We start from the raw sequence: 16,862 nt of genomic DNA, 5'->3' as shown, positions 1-16,862 counted from the left end.
GCTCCCCCCACTTATTGGCTGGGGTGTCCCGGGCAAGCTACTTAACCTCCCTGAGCCTCCGTTTGCCTGCATGTGAAACAGAGAGAGTGATGCCCACAACCTCCCGAAGTGGTGCAAGCCTCAAGTTAAATAATGTGCACAAGACTCCTGGCATGGTACTCTATTCCCGATGGCTGCTCAGGACGCGTGGTTTGCTCTCTTAACTATCCCCTCCTTCAAATCTCCTAAGGGACTCGTGGAAGACACCAAGAATGAGGTAAGGAAGTTCCAGAAAGCTGTGAAATATGACCCATAGCCAGGAACCAGCCCAGAAGGCACACAAGTCAGGGTTTCTGGAAGTTAGCATTGAGCCCCCCTGGGAGAGTGGAGTACTCACTTTTCAAGAACTGGCCCTGCACTTGTCCAGTGTGGATGGGCAAGAGCTGGAGGGACCAGGCATGCCCCAGCCTCATGAACTGCCTGCCCCTAGATCCTAGGCATTCCAAATCTAGGCCTCTGGCCCACATTTACGAGCCCCTTCCTCTGGGGCATATCATTAAGTACTTTTTTTCCTTCTAGATGCTTCTCCCCATGCAACCTGAGAGTAAACCACCAACACGTTGGCTATATGAGAAGAGTGAGGAGAGTGACATAGTGGGGTCATGGATGTCCAGATAAAGCGAATGGCTTGACAGGTTCCAAATTAAGAATGTTCTAGCCTCCCTCCTCCCTCCCTTTCCAAGTGTCTGATGAACTGGGATTCCTAATATTCTTCTTGAATACAAAGATGACCCTCCATCCTCCCAAATCCATGTAACACCTTGGGTCTTATTCCTTCCCCATCTGCTCTTTTTTCTTATTCTTTCCCTCCTCCCTCTTTCTCTCCCCCCTTCCATGGTGTATAAAAAGATTAAGAGAGGAAATATCAACAACGGTTGGAGGGAAACTTGGCCCGATCTCTCTGGATTTCAGTCTATTCCTCTGTGAAATAGGGAGGGCCCCCGCAAAGTGTCTGCATCAGGCCCGGCAGAGCCACGCACACTGCTGGAGAGACCAGGGGGAAAGCTCCCTCAGCAATCACAAAAGGTTTCAGAAGCACATCCCACCGGGCTGGCCTCCCTGTGCTGTCCTCAGCAGGTGGCATGTAGTCTAAATCAGCCAGGATGTGCCCATTTCACAGGTGGGAAGGGAACACCCATTGGCTTACAGGTGTTTCAGAACCAAATAGCTGCCAAAGCCCACCTCAGAAAGCATTCTCCTTATTTTATCTGTCTGTCTGTTAGAACTGGTGGTTCCCGTCTACTCCTGAATGATGCTAGTTTCTGCTGGGCATTTCTGCTAGATGCTTTCTCCCCAAATGTTATTTTACGTCACGACTGTGCACTCTGGCAGGGGTGGGCAGGGCCCACTGTTTCTGTTCTGCAGACCAGGGGTGATGAGAACTTCCAGTGGAGGCACAACCCTGCCCTGGGGGAGGGTGTGGTAGGGGTGGAGTGGGCTGGCTGAAGGGCAGGCAGGGGTGTGTTGGATCCACACCTGTCTCTTGGCCCGCAGCCCCCCATCCCCACACACCACTGGAGACCAGCCCCCACCCTCTTCTCCTCCCAGGCTCTCCCTTGCCTCAGCCTGCCAGCCCTTGCATCCGTGCCCTACCCCGGTGGAGACGTGTTAGCCTCCCCTTACTGATGAAGACAGCCTGAGGGGTTAGGAGCCTGCTGGAGGCCACACTGCCAGTGACCTGAGCAGAATGGTGTTCCAGAGGGGGAACTGGGTCCCTCTCCTGAGTGATTTAGATGGGACTTAGGACCTGTCCCACTCTTGTTCCAAATGACTCTGCCAGGCTCCCTTGCCCCCAACTCAAAGAGGCTTTTTTTGGTCTCTGTTCTCATTTCAGCCTATCCCCCTGCTCCCTTTTTACCTTTACCTGTAAAAATCCTTTACAATCTGCCTTAACTTCTATCTCCGGCGATTCCTAAGAGTGTGACCTCGGATAAGTGATTCATCTCCTAGAAGCCTCAGTTTCCTTGTCTGTAAAATGGGGACAATACCAGTACTGTGAGGATTAAATAGGAGATCGCATTTCAAGGGCTCAGCATGTTCCCAGGCACACGGGAAGGCCGGTAAGCCACAAAAATGCCTCACCCTGATCACCCCCAATCAGTAGTGATTTCTCCTGGCTCTACACCTCTGTCATCCCACATCCCACTTTTCTCCCTTTGTTCTACTATGTGGATAGTGACTCCTGTGTCTTGTCTCCAGCCACACTCTGAGCTGCCAGAGGATGCCTCTAACTCCTGGCCCCGAAGTAGGGACACAGTCAGCACCGGACAGCTCCCATGGTAACCCTTAAAGGCCTGACAGCCCCTCGGGGTGGGGGGGCCCCTGCCCTCTGTCTGCACTTCCTCATCAACCATTCCCACATTGGTCCCCTCCCTAGGCAGCTACTGTCACCTCCCCTCCTCTGAAGCCACTCAGCTCAAGGTCACTGCAGCCCCTATCTTGCCAAGTCCCATGGCCATTTCTTGGTCCTCCTCTTACTCAACTTGCTGCATTTAGCACTGACTTTATCACCCCTCCTTGTGAAACACCGGCCTGGGGACCCAGTGCTCTCCTGCCTCTCAGACCACTCCTCCTCTGTCTCCTCTGTGGGCTCCGCCTCCCCCCCACCCCCCAGCCATAACTGTTGCAGGCACAGAGCTCTGCTCTTTTCTCCAACTACATTCACTCCCTGAGTTATCTCATCCAGTCTCGGGGCTTCAGATATGATCTATATATTGATCTCTCCCTGAGCTCCAAACTCCTAGATCCAACTGCCAACTCCACACTTGGATGTCTAATGAACATCTTAAAGTCAACAACATGTCCAAAATATTACCCTTCATTTCCCCCAACCAGACCTACTAGCCCAGCCCCCACCCCTGGCCTCCAGTCTTTTGTTAGTCTCAGTAAACGGCACCAGCATCTACTCTGTTTATAAATAAGAATATGACTAACTTTTGTCCCTGGTTCCTGGTAGGGAGACTCTAAATCCTCAGAATTTCCCTAGGGATAGAGGTGTCTTTTATTGTTCATGAACCCCTGGGACTACACCTGGGTTTATGCTAATAAGCTGAATCAGGATGGGTGCTGGATACCAGAAAGACCATTAGACGTTATTAGAGGACTGGGGCTCTGAGCTAGGGGAGGGAGGATGGAGACTGACTTTAATCATGTGGCTAAGGAATCAGTCACTCATGCCAACATAATGAAATCCTAATAAAAACCCTAGACACCGGAGCTCAGTGAGGCTTCCTGGTTGGTGAACAATCAATGTGCCAGGAGGTCAGACAGGTCTCTGGTGGGACCCTGCCAGACCTTGCCTATGTGTCTCTTCATTTGGCTGGTCCTGATCTATATCCTTTATAATAAAACTGTAATTGCAAGTATAGTGCTCTCCTGAGTTCTGAGTCATTCTAGTGAATCTTCAAGCCAGAGAGGGCTATAGGAACCCCCATATTTATAGCCAGGCCATCAGAAGTGTGTTAGTCTAAGGACCCCACTTGCAGCTGGCATCTGAAGTTGGGGCAGTCTTGTTGGGAACTGTGTCCTTCAAGTTGTGGGGTCCGTGCTAACTCTGGGTGGTTAGGGTCACATTTAAATTTCAGCACCGTAGCTGGTGTCAGAACACACCCCAGCAGGCATCCATTCAGAATGGGGCTACTTCTCCCCACTTCCACGGCCACCATCATCTCTCACCTAAAAACCACAGCAGCCTCCTCCCCAGTCCCATGGACTCTACTTCTATCCCATGCAGTCTCCCCTCCACAAAGCAGCCAAGGGGTTTCTGTTCATGTGCAAGTCAGCACCCCTCCCCCGACTCCCCTCCTCAAAATCTCACATGCCCCATCCCCACCTGGAACTAAGGCAAAGTCCTCATGATCTAGCCCCTCACCAAGCTCCTGGACCTCACCTCCCACCACTTGCTGGTCAGCTACTGGAAAATGTCTCACACAGATGATGTGCTGTCTCAGAATCTTTTGCTTTGCAGTTGGCTGTTACAAGGATTTATTTACATAGGTGTGGAAGGAATCACAACAGGGTTGTAGAGTTCAAACAGTTTGAGCAAAAGAAAAAAATGTTTTGTTAGCAGGCAACAAACAGATGCTCTGAAAGCAAAATGTCATTTACTTCAAAAGTTACCGAGAGATTGGTCATTTACTTCAAAAGTTACCGAGAGATTGAAGACAAAATACACAATTGAGAAAAATGCACTGAAGGTGGACTCTCCTAATTTGGGTTTTAGTTTTGTCTTTCCCATTTCTGAGTTGTGTGACTTTGGGCAAGTGGCATCTGCTCCCTAAGCCTCAGTTTTGTTATCTGTAGAATGGGGAGAATACTAATACCTCCTGGCCCATGTCCCAGCATCACTGTGAGGGTCCCATGAGAGGCAGATTGGAGAAGGCCCATTTAATGTTATTTAGTTTATGCCTGTGTTAATATCTATCAGGGAAGGAAGTCTCAGGACATTTGGACAAGGAATAAAGAGTCAGTACCAAGTGGATGTCTAGGAATAATGGTGGATTTTCAGTCTCCCAGGAAAGGTACTGAGAGAGGAGATTTTGCTGAGTCAGAGGAAAATGCTAAACCCAGTTTTTCTGCTTGGTGGGTCAGATTTTCTTAATCAACCATCCCCCAAGAACTCCGGGATGCTGGGCACTGTCCTAGGTCCCTGTCTGGCCCCTGGGTCTCAGGCAGGCAGCCCCTTCACCTCTCTGGACCTTGAGGTCCTGCCGTCCCCGCTGGCCGATGTGCTGGTGTCACAGCGAGTGACAAGCCCACTCAGGGGCCGGTGGTTGGAATGTTGGAGCTCAGTGTGGGGTGAGAGTCTGGCAAAAGCACCCCCAGATATCTCTGCAAATGTCCTATTCTCTGCCCTTGCCTAAATCCACACCTGGAGTCATCCTTGCTCTCTCTCTCTTTCTGTCCACATCTTGACAGTCATTCCCTTCTGTCTCCTTCTCATCATCCACAGCCACCATCGAGGCAAGGTGACCACCGTTTCTTGCCTGGACAACTGCATCAGCCTCCCGCTGATCCCCCTCCTGCTCCTAGCCATCCATGCTTGGCATAGCAGCAGCCAGAGCAGTCTTTTAAAAACACAAATCTGGGACGCCTGAGTGGCTCAGTTGGTTAAGCGGCCGCCTTCGGCTCAGATCATGATCCCAGGGTCCTGGGATCGAGCCCCGCACTGGGCTCCTTGCTCAGCAGGAAGCCTGCTTCTACCTCTGCCTGCCACTCCCCCTGCTTATACTCTCACTCACTCTCTCTCTCTCTCTAGCAAATCAATAAATAAAATCTTAAAAAAACTAAAAACACAAATCTGTTCGCATCGCTCCCTGACTATAAGCCTCGGGTGGATTCCTGATGTTCTCAGACTACCATCCAAACCTTGACAATGGTGGCCTTATGATGCTGTCCTCCTGCCTTCACCTCTCATCTCACCAGCAGCCCCCTTACTCTCTGTGTTCTAGGCATGCTCAGCTTCTGCATTTCCAAAGCTTCTCCCTCACTGCAGGATCTCTGCACAGACAGTACCTTTGCAGGAATCCCTTTTCTCCTTATTTGGGCTTCCCTTTTCCTCACCTTCATCTTGGTCCATCATCGAACATCTATGACCTGCTCAGACAAATGCATCCTCATATATCCTCCAATTTCACCTCAAATAAGCACCTCCTCAAGGAAGCCCACTTCAATTCCACCACCCCTCCCCCACCATCAGGCTCTCCTAGCAGACTGGGGGCTTCACAGCATTCATCATTTTATCATTATTATTTTGTTACCCACTTTAGGCTATAAGCTCCATGAGGGTGGGGACCAAGTCACCCCTCTCTCACCAGTGCTACACTCATAATAGTAACTTGATAATTTGTAAAATTTTACAGACTCACCTTGGAATCATTTTTGAATCTCTTATGCTCCAGCTACTTATGCAGCTTACATCCAACCACTGACTATATCACCAATCTTACCCCACCCACACTCACTGAGAACCACTTCTCAGCCCAGTGAAGCCTGGCAGTGAACAGGGAGATGTGCAGATCCCCATGACAGGTTATGTCAGTACTCTAATGGGGGGCTGAGCCCAAGAGGAATGTCTGTCTGTAAGGTTAAGAAAAGCTTCAGAGTAGAGGGGCTCCGTGAATGGGGCCTTAAAGGATGCTTAAGAACTTGCCCCGCTGGAGATGAAGCAGAGGGAAGGGCATGGAAAAAGGCCCGGAAAAATGAAATAGTGCAAACATCTCCCAAGTCTTCCTCTGCAGCTCCGCTTTTAGAACTTATATCAAGACCCTACCCTCATCCCAGCACTTCAGCAAAGACTATCTAACTAGATTTTCTGTTGCAGTCTCTCTTAACTTTTGTTCTCATTCTGCTCCACCTTTGCTCCAGAGCCTGCTGCAGCTCCCTACTACCTTCCACTTAAATCTAAGGTGCCTGCCATTGGATGCCTGCCTCAGCCTCTCTCCAGCTCTCACACTACTCTCCAACCTAATCATCTTTGCTTCTACTAAACTCAACACCCACAACCTTCCACACCCAACTTGCTCATCTGTTCCTTTTCTCCACCATTGATCTGATAAATCAGTTTCACTTTTGAGTTGATGCTTAGAAAAATTATTTAAAAATTTTGAGTTTTAATGTCCAGAAGTCCATTTGAATGATTTGATTGTTCGTAGCCAACCTGCTGGTTCTCATCACAGTAGATGTGCTTGAGAATTTCTTAATAAAATTATCTTTTTGTATGCTCAACTCTTTCTTTTGCCTTGACCTTCAGCAGCCAATCTGTGGTGGCTGGACACAACCAGGAATGGTCTTACTCTTGCTGCTGGGTCTTGCTGGAGAGTTGAGGTGCTTGCGTTCAGTGTCTGCGTCACACCTCCCTGGGGGCCTCCTAAAGGCAGGGACAATGTCTTCTCCATCAATATCCCAGCTCCCACTCCAGCTTTAAGCTCCATGCTCTGCAAAATACTGGCCACAGTCACTGGGAATAGACTGTCCCTGTTATAGGCTGAAGTGTGACCCCCAAATTCATGTGTTGCAGTCCTAACACTCAGGACCTCAGAATGTGGCTGTGTTTGGAGACAGTGTCTCCAAAGAGGTAATTACCATAAAATGAGGTCCTTAAGGTGGGTCCTAATCCAATAGAATGGTGTCCCTTTTAAGAAGGGGAGATTAGGAAAACAGTATGGAGGTTCCTCAAAAAGCTGACTCAGCAATTGCACTACTGGGCAATTACCCCAAAGATACAAATGCAGTGATCTGAAGGGGCACCTGCACCCCAATGTTTATAGCAGCAATGTCCACAATAGACAAACTATAGTAAGAGCCCAGATGTCCATCCACAGATGAATGGATAAAGAAGATGTGTGTATACACACACACAACACACACACACACACACACACAGGAATATTATGCAGCCATCAAAAAATGAAATCCTGCCATTTGCAATGGCATGGATGGAACTAAAGGGTATTATGCTAAGTGAAATAAGTCAATTAGAGAAAGACAATTATCATATGATCTCACTGATATGAGGAATTTGACAAATAAGAGAGGATTATAGGGGAAGAGAGGAAAAAATTAAACAAGACGAAACCAGAGAGGGAGACAAACCATAAGAGACTCTTAATCTCAGGAAACAAACTGAGGGTTGCTGGAGTGGAGAGGGGTGGGAGGGATGGGGTAGCTGGTGATGGACATTGGGGAGGGTATGTGCTATGGTGAGCACTGTGAATTGTGTAAGACTGATGAATCACAGACCTGTACCTCTGAAATAAATAATACATTATATGTTAATAATAAAAAAATCAAATTCACCTTAAAAAAAAAGGGGAGATTAGGACACAGACAACGCAGACAGAGGTATGACTAACCATATGAGGACACAGGGAGAAGGCAGCCATCTAGCCAAGGAGAGAGACCTCAGAAGAAACCAAACCTGCTGACACCTTGATCTCAGACTTCTGGCCTCCACAACTGTGAGATAATTAACTTCCATTGTCTAAGCCACTCTGTCTGTGGTATTTTATTATGCCTGTCTTAATAAACTAATACAGCCCCCAAAACCAGCTCTCTCAGAACCACAGTTCAAGGGATGGAAGAGCATTATGTGGCACTGACATTGGTTTTAGTTTAAAAAAATGTTATAAGGAAAAGAATGCTTTAGAATGAAAAGTAACAATATAACAATTTTTTTCTATACAGCAGACTGACAAAATGTACACACACACACACACACACACACACACACACCTGGGTGGGGGATAGGGAATTTTTTCTTAATTGTAACTGCTCTTCGAGAAACAGTGAACATTCCACTGTGGGAAATTAGAAATGCAGAAAAGCACAAAGCAGAAAATAGGTCACCTGTTAACCCCCCGACATACACATACTTTGGTATCTGTTTCTCCAATCTTCTTTCTTTCTCTGCTCTCTACCTTGCTTACTTGTTTCTTTCTACCCATTTTTTAAAAAATGTAGTCAGGATAAATTTTGGCAAATCGTCTTTTCACATAACACTGAAACATGACCATTTTCCCCTACATTATTAAAAATTCATCTCAAACCATATTCAGTGGCTGCCCAGAATCTTCCACTATCTGCATGTGCCAAAATGGGCTCCCCCAATCCCCCGCTGCTGGATACACACACTGTTTTCTATTTTTTGACAAACATAAATAATGCTGTGGTAAGCATCCTTGTAGATAAGTCTTTGTACACATCTTAGGCTATTTCCTCAGGGCAAATTTCCCAGAAGTGGAATTACTGGTTACTTACATTCTGAAAGAGGAAACTTTTAAAAATTCTTAAAACTCTCTAGTAAGTTATGCCACTTTAGGGAATTTATCAATTTCTGACCACACATATTGAAAGCTCCCTAGAGTCTGTATTGTAATTTTAGACATCTTAAAAAAAAAAAAAGCAAAGAAAGAAAGAATAAAGAAAACCTAGCTTATCTGGCCACAGTCAATGCAACAGAGTGACGTCCATCCCTGGCTACAATGAAGTTTCCCTTCAAGTGAGAGCCTGCTTACTTAGCAAGGAAAGGGAAGAAGGTGGAGCTTTGACTGAGGGAACAAACCAAGTCCACTTTATTTTCAAAAAAAAGGTCATGATTTGGCTCTCTAGCTCACCACTGCAGCAGAATCGGAGGAGACCATGTTCACCTCTGACAGCTCCTTAATCCTTCCCCAGCTTCACTTTTTGCTTCTCTATCAAAATTTACCTGTCCCACATCCCCGTTCCCTGAGGCCCAGCTACTGGCTAGAGCCAATCTGGTCAGATAATTTCTACAATGAACGCAAGAAACCTTGGGTCACTAGACCACCCTGGACAGCATCCGGGAGTGGTGGTGGGGGGAATATCAAAGTAGCATGTGTTTGATACATAAAATGGAAAACACAGAAAACTCAAATTGCGTATCATCTCACAATTTGGAAATAACCACTACTAACCTTCAGTTGTCATTTTGATGGAAGTTTCCAAAGCTTCTTCCTCATCCTCTCCCAAAGAGTGACCCAGATGGTGATTTGGGCAGTGTGACAAGTGGGCGGGAGGGGATGTTGGGTAGGGAGGGCTCTATCCGAACACGCTCTATCCGATCATACCCTGGGGCAACTGCTGATTCCACCTAGGAGTGAAGCCAGCTCCACACACAGCCACCCAGAGGAAGGATGGTTTCTCCCAGGATGCTGGGGAAGTAGCAGCCCCAGGCCATTGGCAGGGAATCAAGCTGGCGTGTTCCAGAGAACTCCCAGACAGTCCCTCAAGCAAGGGGCTTGGTCTCCAAATGTTTGTAAACAGATGATTTAGAGTTGAGGGCATGCTTTCCCAGGGATATCATGGTGGTAAAGGTCACAGACCCCAGAGGACTTACCCACCCAGGAGAGGGGCCAAAGATGGCACTCCCAGAGCCAGCTCCACACAGTCACTAAGCTACCAGAAACGTCCTCGGCAGACCCCCAGACCCTTGTTGCCCCTGGCCCTACCCTGGCTGCCCCAGCCTCTGTGCAGGGCTCTTCCTTCTCAATTCCAAAATCAAAAAACCCCTCAGTGTGGCTGACCCCAGCAAGGTAGTGACCAAAAAATAATCAGATAGCATTAAAAGATACTAAAGTATGAATGACTGATATGATAGCCCTGTAACCCACAGAAGAATATTGCTTTTTACTGCAAAAGACCATATATTAATCCAGGTGCCCCTGTATTTTGGCAGAATATCACACCGAGGTACAGTGGTCACACATAGGCCCTATGCGGGACTGGGAAGTGGGGAAATCACATTCAGGAAATAGGCCCAAACTGCAGCTTCAGCTCTGCTTCTGGCTTCCCTCCTCCTCCACTGCTACCCATAGGTTTTGGGGAGCGCCTGCTGAGAGCTCCGGTGCTGGGAAGAGGGTTAGGAAGGGCTGGGGTGGTAGGGCAGTAGGGGTGGGGAGAACGGAGGTGGTACAGACACATGGTCTGCAAATCAGGCATTTCTAAACCGGGTCCAATAATGGTGCCGAAGTATGCGCCCAGGTGTGAGTGGGTCCCTGAGTCCCTCCAGGTGTACCAGGGGTTTTGGCTCTCACACTCACCTATCTCCTGGGCTGCTCTCAGTCTGCACTCCGGGTGTGGGAAACCTACGAGCAAACGAGACGGAGATCAGAAAGGTCTGTCGGAGGGACTTGTATTTTCCAGGTCACAAACCGGTGGCCAGATTCAGATCTGGTTGTTTAAAATTTAATATTTGAACTGATCCCGGTATTTAGAAATTGAGGGATTTCATGCACAAGTCCGGCTTTCTGACTCCTCTGGGGACAGCTGCACCTCTGGGCCACGGGCCAGCAGGCCAGCAATGGGCTGGAGCCACGTCAGCTGCTTGCTCGGGCCCACAAATCCTCCCCAATCCCAACCTATCTGGCCCCCGTGAGTGCTTGACGGTGACGTCCCTGCTGGGGGGGGGGGTCTGCTGTCAGGACTGCACAGCCCAGGTGTGCTCCCCTTTCAGACCGGCCTGGGCTCCCTCCCCTCCCTTCCCTTCTCCTGGTCCAGACACATGAACCAGAAGTCTGGAGGGAGAATGCCAGGTTGGTCCCTCAGAGTAATCAAGGGTAAGAAGATGGAGTCAGATTCCAGACATGGTTTTGGTGGGGGCCCTGCTGCCTCCTCTCCTGCATCCCTTTCCAGTACCCTTGCTCTGCAGCTCTGGGGGGCTGAACCAGGCAGGATCCTGAAGGCTTAATAAAGGACCTCTTCACAAAAGTGTGGGCAGGAGTGGTGCAGTTTCCTTGGGGGGAGCAGAGGCGGGGATTCTGCTACCACCACCTCTAGGGAGTGGGAAGAGGGAATGGTTTCTAGACCCAGGCACAGAGAGGACGCCCGGCAGGAGTTGTCACCTGGGGTCAAGGCAAGCAGCCACCCCAAGGTGATCCTGAAGGAGAGAGCTGGAGACTAAATACCCTAACATTTCTCCCCAGCCCCCTCACTTTATATCCTGCTAGAGCTCCCCATTGGCCAAAGCCAACAGGAAGCCAGAGAGGGGAGGAAGTGCACTGATGACTACAGGTCGTCTCCTAGGGCACAGGGCAGTGAGGAGAGGGTGGAGAGTCATCTCAAGGGGCAAGCGGCAGATGTCCAGCACAGTGGCCCTGCCTCTCTATACCCTGTTCATCCTTAGGACCCACATCCTTCCGAATCTGAGCCAAGGCTAACCAGGTCCTACCAAGTGTCAGGAGCTCAGTGCCACCCTAACGACTCATTAGTTGACATGTCTTTGTTCTGCTCATCTGGACTGAGCCCTGCTCAGCCATCCCCCAGCACCTGGAACCCGGCCCACGCCCTAAGGTCCTCTTGCCACCTCTGCCTGTTCTCTTCCACTAGACACTCTTCAAATTCCTCTCACTATGGAACCAGACTGTCCCCTTCCTGGAAAGACAGCCAGCCCAGAGTTCACAGAGGCCGGGAGCAGAGCTGCAGGGAACCTATAAGCATGAGGCTGACATAGAGCAGTCATGGAGACAAAGTGGTCACCTGAGAACTCCCCTACCTAAAACTCTTCTGGGAAAAACTTGAGCCTGACAAGAGGCAGCCATGTGCACAATTTCATAGAAGCCAGAACCAGAGCTGACTCAGGAGATCACCTGCTCCGGCATCTGCTTTGTACAGATGGAGAAACTGAGGCCAAGAGATGGGTGGGCTTGCATAGGCCACACAGCCAGAAAGTGGCAGAGCCAGTGTTTGGTTCGCCCACCAACCTATCCCACCAGGGCTTGACCAGGCCAGGAGACTGATGTCAGGCTGGGTTTGCTCAATAGCGATTTTAAAACACTGAGGGATCCCCAGTTCATTTACTCCTCACCCCAACTATCGGAGGCAGGTACTGTTAGAATTCACATGTTACAAATGAGGAAGTTGAGTCCCAGAGAAGTTACCTAACGTGCCTTAAACCAGCACAGGAGGTAAGTTCTAGAACAGAGGCAACAACATTGACAACAATTATAATAACTAGCAACAGGGACTAGGATGCTTTCTCTAGGTTGGCCCTATGCTGAGGTCCTCACACATATTATCCCATTAAGGTTTTGTTTGTTTGTTTTTGCTGTGGTGTTTTGTTTTGTTTGGTTTTTTAACTGGAGAGTTTCCATTAACTTTTTATACTTGGCTAAAACATGGAAGATGTATCATATCTATATTTCCAGCTTGAGATATGATTGACATATAACATTGTGTAAGTTACAACACATTGATTTGATACACTTATAAGTTGCAGAATGATTGCCACCCTGGGGTTAAGTAACATGTATATCTGTAGATCCTGTCCCATAATTACCATTTGTTTTTTGTAGTGAGAACATTTAGGATCTACTCTTAGCAACTTTTGAGTTTTGATTGGCTAAGACTAGCCCTGTGGTTATTTAGATGCCTCCTGACCATTTTATTCCACACATCCACTTTTCTGACCCTCTGTTGGCTCCTCCCCAATGCCTTCAGGTCATAGGAGGTGGAAAGCTCAGCACTGGCCACCTGTCATGCCCAGTACCCTTCTGGTGATGTTCAAGGGGCTTCCCCCCAGGCTCAGCTGGACCCACCTGCTTCCCACCCAAGGCCCTGAACTCATGCACATGGTAGCAAGGTCTGGAGCTCTGGGCAGCCAGTCATGCCTCATCAGTGGTGCCCCCATCTTCTCCAACAGAGACTGTTGAGATGAAAGATTGATGAGCAAGCTGTCCTTGCTGGTGAATTTTTAATTACGGAAGAAAGGGGACCGACCCCAGCCCCTGGTCCAAACCAGAACTGCAGGGAGAATGGTTCTTCGGTGTCAACACTGTTAAAATTTCATCCATACCAACAACAGCTGTGAACTCTGTGTCCAAGTTTTTTCTGCCCACAAATAAACATGAATGCTGAGATGGAGAGTGATTGGTGGGGAAACCAGCAGCCCCCCAGCTGGAAAGTTCTGGAGTGACATGAGGGGGAGTGAGACAAGGACTCCAGAAGGCCTGGGGTGAGTCTGGGCACAGGGGCAGTGGGTATGGGAGCCTGAAGACCATGCCAGCTGTCAGTCTACACCTCCTGCCCTTCTAAATTGCAGGTGACCCCACTTCACACCTTGGATCCTCTTACAGTCTACAAGCTGAGACAGGACTGAGCTTGGAGCATGGTTGCTATGTGGGAGCTCCAACCCCAGCCTTGCAGAGACAGGACAGACCAGGCTTCGGGTCACTGCCCCAGGAGAGCAGCATGCCTGTGGGATTATCTACGACTCAGTCAGCCCAATTTCACAAGCAGCCAAGAAAGGGAAACAAGGGCCCACATTCAAGTCTCTGCTTCATCATTTACTGGCCCATTTTCTTGAGCAAGTCACTTCAATGTCCTGAGCCTCAGTTTTTTCTTCTGTAAGATGGGGATAGAAACAGCTACTGTGGGGGAGGGGCAGTGGTGAAGGTAAAATGGAGAGGATGCAGGGAAAACACTGAGCACTGTGTCCAGTGCACAGTGAGTTTCTGAAAAATGCTGACCATGCAAGGAAGAATAAACCACAAGCTTTGCTCTCAAACTGCTTATAAAATAGTGAGGATCTCACACTGGCTAACGCAAAACTTGCAAGAAAGAATGGAGTAAGGGTAAAATGGTTCTACAAAACACCTGGAGTGAGAATTTTGAGGGAGGGATCATTTTGACTTGGGGGTAGCAACCAGGGGAGGCTTCTCGGAAGAGGGGACCTGGAAAATATACTTCCAAGTACTTCCACCCTTTGTGAATTCAGGGACTAATTTCCAGTGGGAAGTCTTGCCCAGCCTGAACTTCTTTCTATGCAAATTGGGCATCAATTAGGGTGTATCTGATTCTCAGTTCTGTTTAGTCAATAAAGTCACAAGTCATTAGGTCCCAGGGGCTCTGGACTTTCTAGCTCATGTCCTGCCTCCTTCAGCCCTGGTGGAAGGAAGGAAGGAAAGAAGGAAGGAAGGAAGGAAAGAAGGAAGGGAGGAAGGGAGGAAGGGAGGGAGGGAGGGAGGGAGGGAGGGAGGGAGGAAAGAATTGCACGACCTGCCTATGAGACCATAACTATTAACTAGAGAGAAAAAGCACTTTCTAAGGCAATGCCCAGTGCTGTGTTTTCCCCCTTCTGGGCAATTCTGGCGTGGCCTTTCAGATCTGGGGGTAGGGGCTGGTTGGTGCAAAGATGACCTCTCTCTGCCATGGCCCCAGGCTGGAGCCAAGGCTAGATGAGAAAGTGGGCTTTTTTGTGTCCCTCAACAGAGCTGGCAGCAGCTTTAAGATTTCAAATATCCTTCTGAAATCTGAATCGAAAATGGAACATTTTTTTCCAGTAAATAATACCCTTGATGTCAGTATTGCTGGAGGAGGCTCAGCAGCAACCAGAAACTCAGAGGTGAGGACATGCAGGGAGCCATCAGAGCACAACACAACCCAAACCTGGGTCTTCTGGCTCCATCCACCAGGCCACCCGTCTTCCAAGGGTGTGAAGGCTTACTTGGGCACTTTAGGTCTTGGCATGAGTGAGAGACACTGTTTTCTGATCATACCTGTTAATGCCACAGGGAAATTCAGAAAGGCTACAGGCTGGGGACTCTACACTGTCGTGGGCTTTGGGGACCCTGGGTCAAGGATGAGGGGTGGTGGAGATGTGGTGGAGGAGTCTGGTGGCAGAAGGTAAGATTAGAATGGGTCAGGGCCCTCTCTGAGTGACAGGCAGCACCTGACTCTTGCCAAGCTCTGGAAAGGGACAGCTTCAGATTTCCATATTGGTTTCCCTCCTCGGTCAGGATTTGAAGCAGATACCACCTGGTTTGAGTTACAGAATCCGGCTCATGGCCTGACCTTTGGTTCCTGGGAGGCTTGAAGGGGAGGTGTGAGTTCTCAAGAGAGGCCGGGCCCAGGGCATATTGGGAGGGCTTAGAAGAAAGTGGCCAGGACGGCACCTGGCCTGATGCTTCCAAAGCAGTTTCCTGCTTTGGGGCAGGAGTAGCCCCTACCTCCACCACCACTCCTTGATTTTGAAGCAGACTGCAAGGAAGCTTCTCCCTAAGGAATGGCTATTCCAAGGGGAGAGTCTCTGTTGGGTCCTAGCTTATATTTAACACCTCTCCAGAGTTTGCTAAGTTCTCTATCAACCAAGGAGAGCTGGCCTCCATCACTGAGAAGCAAGGTCTATGTAGAATTTAACAACATTAGCAGTTTGCCTTCCTTTTTCAAGTATTTTTACAGTTACTTTCTATTTATGACAGCTGTTACCATTTTTTTTTCCATTTATGGTATCAATAAGGCTTCATCCTAAAATGTATTTTGGTTAAAAAAAGGAGCTCGTTTGAATAAAAACATTAAGTACTTTTCAGTACAGGCGATCTCATCTACAGGTGTGGAGGGAGGTATATGAATGACTGAGTCTGGGAAACATTCATTGAGTCCACCTGCCCACATCAAAGATGGGTACGCTGAGTCCAGATGGGAAGGGCCTTACCCAAGGATACACAGCCAATGAATAGCAAGAGCTGGGGTGATGCACTCAGGCCCAGGGTCTCCAGACACTTTCTGCTTGGTCATCTCTTCTTTGTAAAGCCAAGCTGTCAACACCTCCCTTAGTGTGGTCCTCACAGTGCAGGAGAAATGTGGCTTTACAGATCTGCTGCCTCCAGGGTATGGGGGGCTCTGCAGAGACTAGAACTGAGACTCTTTATCTTTTTATTCCATGTAGCCATTCACAGAATTGGTGTTCAATGGGAATCTGGTAAAAGGGGTGGGTGGGTGGGTGAATGGGTGAGGGGAAAGACAGATAAGTGGATACATGGAGATATAGACGGAAAGAGAAGGGGAAGGGTTGGATGGATGGATGGGTGAATGGATGGGAGAGCCATGGTGGATGGATGGATGGACGGAGAGTCAGGTAAGGATGGAAATACAGATGGAGAGACAAGGGGATAGATGGATGGATGAAGACATGAATGAATAAATTGTTTGGCTGATGACTTAGGGTATCCCTCCTCTCTTCAACCCATCCAAGGGTATTTTCATTCTGTTAGAGAACTAGCAAAAATTTCTCCAAGACAAAAGAATTAATGGTGAAATTTCAGATACCATAATAGACTGGTGGAGAACAAACATTTTCCTGGCATTTCCTGACCTCAAGGCAAAGATGAGCAATACTGCCCAGGGAGGCCAGAGCCTCAGCTTTTCATTTTGCTTTTGAAACTCTCTGATCTTGGATGAATTCCCTCCCTATCCTGGGCCTGTTTCCCCATGTGTAAAATAAAGGGGTTGAATCCAATGAGTCCTACTATCTCAGCATCCTGTGGACCCCCCGGGAACTACCAGAGGCCAAAGCATCCTAGACCATGTCC

General features: G+C 48.6%; 1 long non-coding RNA gene across 1 annotated transcript in view; it reads right to left on the bottom strand.

The window, feature by feature from the left end:
* Positions 1-16,002, bottom strand: part of LOC135362288 (uncharacterized) — a 75,078-nt gene extending 59,076 nt beyond the window's left edge. The window contains exons 1-2 of the long non-coding RNA XR_010406808.1: positions 15,986-16,002; positions 10,599-10,643 (exon numbers count right to left, since the gene is read on the bottom strand). This is a non-coding gene — a long non-coding RNA (uncharacterized LOC135362288). The remainder of the gene's footprint in view (positions 1-10,598; positions 10,644-15,985) is intronic.
* Positions 16,003-16,862: the final 860 nt, after the last annotated feature.

This window comes from Mirounga angustirostris, unplaced genomic scaffold, assembly GCF_029215605.1.
Source record: "Mirounga angustirostris isolate CCGP_5_RB_7025 unplaced genomic scaffold, mMirAng1.0.hap1 SCAF_1, whole genome shotgun sequence".
Taxonomy (NCBI): Eukaryota; Metazoa; Chordata; class Mammalia; order Carnivora; family Phocidae; genus Mirounga; species Mirounga angustirostris.
This window is presented reverse-complemented; position numbering and strand designations above follow the sequence as displayed.